The sequence below is a fragment of the Alosa pseudoharengus genome, unplaced genomic scaffold (assembly GCF_046254945.1).
Source record: "Alosa pseudoharengus isolate Yale_2024_CS ecotype anadromous, Long Island Sound unplaced genomic scaffold, YU_APseudo_1.1 YU_APseudo_1.1_scf_24, whole genome shotgun sequence".
Lineage (NCBI taxonomy): Eukaryota > Metazoa > Chordata > Actinopteri > Clupeiformes > Clupeidae > Alosa > Alosa pseudoharengus.
Window position 1 is genome coordinate 16,784,706 of NW_027468689.1, and position 7,500 is coordinate 16,792,205.

A 7,500-nucleotide genomic window follows, 5' to 3' on the forward strand; every position below is an offset into this window, starting at 1 on the left:
AGTTTTGCCTATGGCTATTCCGTGAGATTGAGGCGCTTTTTGTTTGTTCGAAGTGCATGTTTAGGGTGTGAGAGGGGAGTCGATGTGCTTTGATTCCAGCTTGGTAGTTGTAGTCTATGCGATTAAAAAACACGTGTGTGTGAAGTATCCAAACAATGATAACGCTTTCATTATGGCTGCTTTAGCCACAGACCTAGAGCTACTGTACAGTGGGTTGGGTTCCATTTAGAAGTGTCCACTTCATTCGCCCTTTCCGTGATTCACAGCTACGTGAAATTAATTACTACTGATATGCAAAACTATTAACTTTTCGCCAAGAGGTGGCAGCTTGATACTGTAAGGTGTAAGCCATTGGTTCCAAAGGAGATTTTATTTGGGTCGCCAGCATAGCCTAGTGACAATTTGTGTTGTGTAATAGGCCTAGCATAGGGCCTACCTTATATAGCTTATAGTTTGTTAACAGTCACGGTTTTGTCATAACTCCCTCTATGCATTTTTGCATTTAGAATAGCTCTAAAACCGGGGAGCGAACACGTCACAGGGGGAGCGCCAGTTGCTGGATATCTCAATCGCAAAATTAAACAATATTTCTATCGGGCGCCTACCATGGACTAGGCTAGGTGAAAATCAAAAGATTGCGTCAAAAGATTGAGCTTAACCTTGGACCTCATGGTTGCAAAATGCAAGGGAACATGAATCAGCATATTATTTGCACAAACAATAACGGACAGTAGCTCTTCAACTTTGCCCGTTAAAATGTGTATGAACAATCTCGCAACGCATTTCATGAAGGCCCTTTTGGACATATGTCAGTTATTTGCACCACTGGGTAAAACGGCATTTTGTTTTAGACTACTGGTATTTAATTTGTGCATTGACAATAAAGCTGAATATCATTTGAACTAGATGACTAAACTTATGCATATGTAGAAGAAGAAACATTCACAAAAATCCATGACATGACCTCTCTTCTTGATAGCTGTTGAAAACTGCATGGAACTGACAGGGATTGTTTTGTTTAATAATACATAAATAAATACATTATGCTGCTACCTTCTGCTTTTCCCAAATACAATGTAGCCTACAGGTGTACCTTTCATCAGTCCAGTTGCAATGGATGGACTGTGATGAACTGCCCTACTTGTGATTGTTTAGAGATTTTAAAGGTTTTATAACAATGTTACAGATTTTTTGGCCCAGAAACAAATCTATTCACCTTTGCAGCGCAAGCATACACACAAAAGTTTCAAGAGTGGGGGATGGAGTAGAAGATGGAGACAAATTCATTAATATGATTTATTTTCGCGGAATGGATAAGGCAGGACTGAGCGGCGGTCATATTTTGTACCGCTATGCGGTACATCTAGTTATTTAATTAATTACGTTGTATGAAAAATTAGGTAGCATAATCTAGTCTATTACACTTCTCCAACCCAGGTTGCATTGTAGGCCTACCAGGCATTTCTTACAGATAGCTGATCAATGTTTTGTCTTACTGAAAGCTGCCTTCACGTTCACAGACACAGCACCTCAGTGCAGCTTTTAAAATTTGTGCAAAAAATTTGCAAATTCAAATTGATTTATGGAAGCGCTGCTGCCCTGCCCATGTTGAATGTTGACACGCACACAAAACATGTAACTGCTTTGAGTGAAGTGCGCTCGCGAGTTGTGCACCTTCTGTCATTAATAGCCTACTAGATGCTCTTGTTCACATTGAAAACAGTGGCAGTCCTAGCTTGTATAACACACTGAAATCACACACACACTAATACCAGCAACGCAGTGTAACTTAAATAAGAATGCACTTGCAGATTTTTATACAGGTGAATATTTAGAGTTTTATTTTTAGCTCTTATAAACGGCCTGATTGTATAAGTATAAGTAAGTAAGTATATATATGCTCTTTTGATCCCGTGAGGGAAATTTGGTCTCTGCATTTATCCCAATCCGTGAAACACACACAGCACACAGTGTACACACAGTGAGGTGAAGCACACACTAATACCGGCGCAGTGAGCTGCCTGCATCAACAGCGGCACTCAGGGAGCAGTGAGGGGTTAGGTGCCTTGCTCAAGGGCACTTCAGCCGCGCCTACTCGTTGGGGTTCGAACCGGCAACCCTCCGGTTACAGGTCCGAAGTGCTAACCAGTAGGCCACGGCAAAGACGTATCATCCAAAGCCATGAAGACCGTCTTAGAGGCAGTGTTGTAGGAGGCGGCCTGATTCCACGCACCCTGCTCCTGACAGGATAAAGCACGGCAACATGCGTCTCCACGGTTTGAGAAGGAGGATTGCTAATTAATAAAGTAATCTTTGCTCACACACTGTTAGTAACTAGTGTGATTACTGAATTCAGGAAAGTAACGCGTTACAGTACTCATTACTGACAAATGTAATGTGATTACACATTACAGTAATGTGTTACTTTGTAACGCATTAACCCAACTCTGCACATGATTCACTTAAACTTTCCTACTTGCTAGATTTGACCATCTTCCATAGCCTACGTGCCCAAGTAGTTTGTGTAGAACTACAGCTCTTCATTATCTTCCTGCTTGTTGACATCTTATCATGTATTGTATTATTTCATGATCTCTAAACGTTTGATTCATTTTAATGTTGTTGTCAGTTAACTTCATTCAACTGTGCTTGTGATTGAAGTTTGCTGTTCAGTTGTGAACGTTCGCAAATTCCGTTAGGGGGGGAATAAAGGCGCTGATTACCTGATGAACTGCAGGTTTGCTAAATACCACATAAACTGAAGAATCACAGGTTGAATCTGCAGGTTGGCCATAGCGCGTATAACGCTACGTTCGCAAATGTACGTACATCTGGCCCTCTGTCATAAGCTCTCTCCCGTAGTAGTGTAGCTTGGTTTTTAGCATCAACGCTTCGTTCAAGGGAAACCCGTTTTCAATTCCTGACTATTAAGCCTACACATGGACGGATTATGAACTTTCGGGCCCCTGGGCCCAGTTGTATTAAGGGCTCCCCACTAATTGTCACATATGTGGGAAGGGGGGATTGGGGGTTCTCCCCCAGACATTTTTTAATTTGTATGATGTGATTTCCTGTATTCTGGTGCATTTTGGGGATGGCCAATACTTTAATTCAATCAGATTCATAGCCTACATCCTGATTTGTTGATATTGTGGCAATGATTCCATGCAAAAGCTTGGGCATCAGGGCCCCCTGACCCCTTGGGCCCCTGGGCCTGGGACTGGTAGGCCCATGCAGTAATCCATCCCTGAGCCTACAAATCTCTATTAGAGGCCTTAGACAAAGGAATGTTCTCGGCCTTCTGAAATAATGTCTTGCATTTTCATTTTGTTTTTAATTGTCGGAATAAAAAACACACTGACGTTTTCTTTTACCGGCCCAGCACATGAGCCGCTTATATGTTGCTGTAGAGTTTCTGCTCTGTTTACTGACTGCTACATCAAACATAGCAAACTGCCTCAAACAATCGGAACAGACACAGACACTTCAGATAGAATGTGATAAACAGAGGAAGATTGAGGAAGACAGACAAGGTTATGGATGAAGGATGCATACACAGTAGTCATTTTTGTTTCTGCTTTGTCATCTAGTTTTTTCTCTCTCTTTCTCTCTCAGATTCTTTCTCTCTGTCTCCTTCACTGAAGAATAATACAAAAAATACAATTCAAATAAGAAATCTTCAAAATCTCCATTTGGTCCTTTCTGTAGGTAGAGCAGGGGGACATTTGGGAACCTTCAGTTGAGGCTTATACAACCCTGTTTCCAAAAACATTGGGATGCTGTATAAAATGTAAATAAAAACAGAATTTGATGATCTGCTAATCTTATATTTAATTCATAATAGTGCAATGACACAATAGCTGTTGTTAAAATAGAGCTATTGCATTTATTTATTTTTTTGGAAAATATATGTTCACATTAATGCCAGCAACACATTTCCCTAAAATGTTTCACAGAGAGGTAAAAAAAAAAAACACCTCATCTTTACCTTTGAGAAACTCTGCCTCTCTATGATGCCCTTTTATGGCCAGTCCTGGTACTAGTTAAACTAATTGGTTATAAAATGTTCCTCCTTGTGTTATCCAGCCTTTTGTTCCACTGTCCCAGCTTTTTGAGACACTCAAATTCAAAATGAGCTTATATTTTTTAATGAATAGTTTCAACATTTGAAATGTTGTCTTGAGTTCTTTTTGGAAACACATATGGGTGTATAGATGTGTGCAGATCATCATGTTCTGTTTTTGATGATATCTTACAGAGTCCCAACACTTTGGGAAAAGGGGTTGTACTAAGTATCTCCACTTGTTGCCTCTCAGAGATCAAGAGATCAAATGGTCTCAAAAAGAGAGAGAAAAGAGAGGGTTTGTATGTGTGTGGTTGGGGTAAAGACTGACTCAAAGATAAGATAATAGAGGTACAGCATATATAGACAGAGTCAGAGAGACACAGAGAGAGAGAGAGACAGAGACAGAGAGAGAGGGAGAGAGAGAGAGAGTCAGGCCCTCTTATACAGAAAACACAAAGATAAAATGCTTCCAATTAGGGCTAAACGGTTAAGATAACCAAGACATGCTAATTGTCAAGCTCCTTCCCACGCACACACATTAGCAACCATAACGTGATTCCATCAAAAACAGGCGGATCAAAACCACTGAGAGAGATAGAAAGAGAGAGCGAGAGCGAGCGAATAAAAAAAAACAAGTCAAAATGTCTCATTTGCATTTATAATGTTCACAAATTACAGAAGCCGACATCACTGGCGTCATCTAATTCAGACGTTCATCCCCATTTTGACTAGTTCCTCGTTCACAGATGGAGTAAATGGCTGTTACATAATGACCAGAGTGCACCGGCCAGCTGAAAGTAGGGGTGAGCGGCAAACGATGGGATGATACAAAATGGAGGGAAGAAAAAGAGGGATGCATGGAAAAAGATGGGGGAGGTGAAAGAGAGAAGAGAAATAGAGAGAACGAGGAGCAGAAGAAAGGGAGGAAAAACAGAAAGTGAGTAAACATTAAGAGCTCGACATCCAAAGAGTTAGGATGACGCATAACCTATACTAACGGGTAGAGAGTTTGCATTGGCACGAAGGTTACCATGACTAATAAGAACAGATTGAGATATGTCTAATACACATGCATTAGTTTGATATCATTGTGTTATAGTTATGGTTATGGTCAATTCCACAGAAAATTGACTTTTTGTCACATCCATAACTCCAGTGAAATGCCTTGGCATTTGTATGATGTGAATGATAACATTCATTTTTTGTGCATTTTTTCTCATGTACATTCTTCAGCCAAAAATAGCAAATGCTCAAATTTCATGTAATCATTCCCATCATACCATACCATCACATTTATTGGAGTTATGGATGTTACAAAAAACGTAATTTTCCATGGAATTGCCCTTATGGTTATGGTATTAAGCAGACACTTTTAATCTAAAGCGAACGTATAACCACATTGTGTTAGCATTGTGCTATAAGGGAAATCACTGACAACAACAAAACAAGCCATGACACCATCTCAAGAAAAAAACATCTTTAATGAAGTGTTGGCTGTTTCTTTTGCTCATCAGAATACAGGAAAATACATTTAAGGTCGACTGCAAGTATGGCAATATATATACAGACCCCCAAACCTGCACGTGGCACATCTGTAACAGGTTCATGTATATAAATATATACAACAATAACAAATGTACAACAGTATCAGCTTGTGCAAGTGTGGTTAACATATACGGATTACATATAAAATACCCCACCCACGCACACACACACACGCACGCACGCACGCACACACAGACACACAAACACACACACACATTGTACATGCTCACAACCCACAAATAAACACACAGCATATACTCTCTTTCTCTCTCTCTCTCTCTCTCTTTCTCTCTCTCTCTCTTTCTTTCTCTCTCTCACACACACACAGGCACACACACACACACATACAACACATACACACACACAAACAGACAATATTGTGTTATCTGTGTGTGAACAGACAACACATACACACTCAATGATCCACTCACTCAAATGACAGTTGGAACAGAAATTCTGTTGTACTTCTCTGCAGAGCAACACCTCCAACGCCCCCACCCCATCCCCCACCACACACACACACACACACACACACACACTCACACACAAAGTTCTTTTGATGTATGCCAATACTGTTGAGTGTATACACAGTCTGTGAGGTAGACTGCTCGTGACAGAAGAACAGCTGACACAGTTCCTCTTCGGCTGTTGGTTTGTTTTTGTTTTGTTGTTTTTGTTTTTGTTTTTGTTTGCCCGACATCTAGTGATGTACAAATTAAACACTACATGCAAAATATGTAGCAATGAGGTAGAGATGGTTTTAAAGGTGTTTCAACACAAAAAAAAGAAAGTAAGAAAAACAAAATAAACAACACAAACATGCATACCTACTAGAAGAGAGGCACCAATTTGTGTTCCTCACATATAAACAAACAAACAAATGAAATATCACATAATCTTCCCAAATAATGCATATCTTTAAAAACAGTAATCAAGTACACAAAAAAACAACACCACAAATGTCACCGTTATGAATGACTGTAATGTCAACCGAAATGTAGTCTTGGTGTGAAACTGTAAATGTGTGTGTTTGCATACTTTAAATAAAGTGAGCCTTTCACAGTCCAAATAAGAATAAAGAAAATATTGTCGATATTTTTCTCATTTTAGTGTTTCTTTTTAACTAGGCCCTAGTTCATCAGGAAACAAATCTCAGCTAGAACAAACATGATCCCAGGAGCGCATTGTAGTGTAGCAAGTGACCATTTCCTGAAGGGACATTTTTTTGGTTAAATTCTTCAACATCATTACACCGAGCAGAGCAGCAGTACTCCATCATCTTAACCCCAATACAGTTTCACAAAAGTGACATTTGACATCCCAATCTCTGTGTCGTAGATTAAGTCTCACTATAAATTCTGGGATAAGGCATTCAAATGCTGAACTGTGCAATGATTTTCAATGCTGCACTGTGCAATGATTTTCAATGATCACGTTTACAGATGAGAGGAGATGGATCAACAACAGGGAATCGGGGGCAATCACGTCGCGAATGTAGCCATGGGTCAAAACAGGAGAGCACGTCGGACAACATGAGCATCTTCAGTAAACACATTAGCATGTGATTGATTGCTAGCATAGTTATTCCTATGTAATGAATGAAGCATATCATTTCAAATGAAGGAGTCGGATATGAAAACATGAATAGAGAAGCCTGCGCTGACCTAAGTGTCAGTACTTAGAGTACAGCAGTTCTACCACCGCAGTGCTTAGCAACAGACACTTCAAAATAAAGGTGTGTCTAAAAATACATTCAGTTACAAGGCTTCATTGTTTCAGGTGGGCCAAGAGCTGCAAGTTAGGAGAATAACGACAGACAGACAGACAGACAGACAGACAGATAGATAGATAGATAGATAGATAGATAGAGAGAGAGAGAGAGAGAGAGA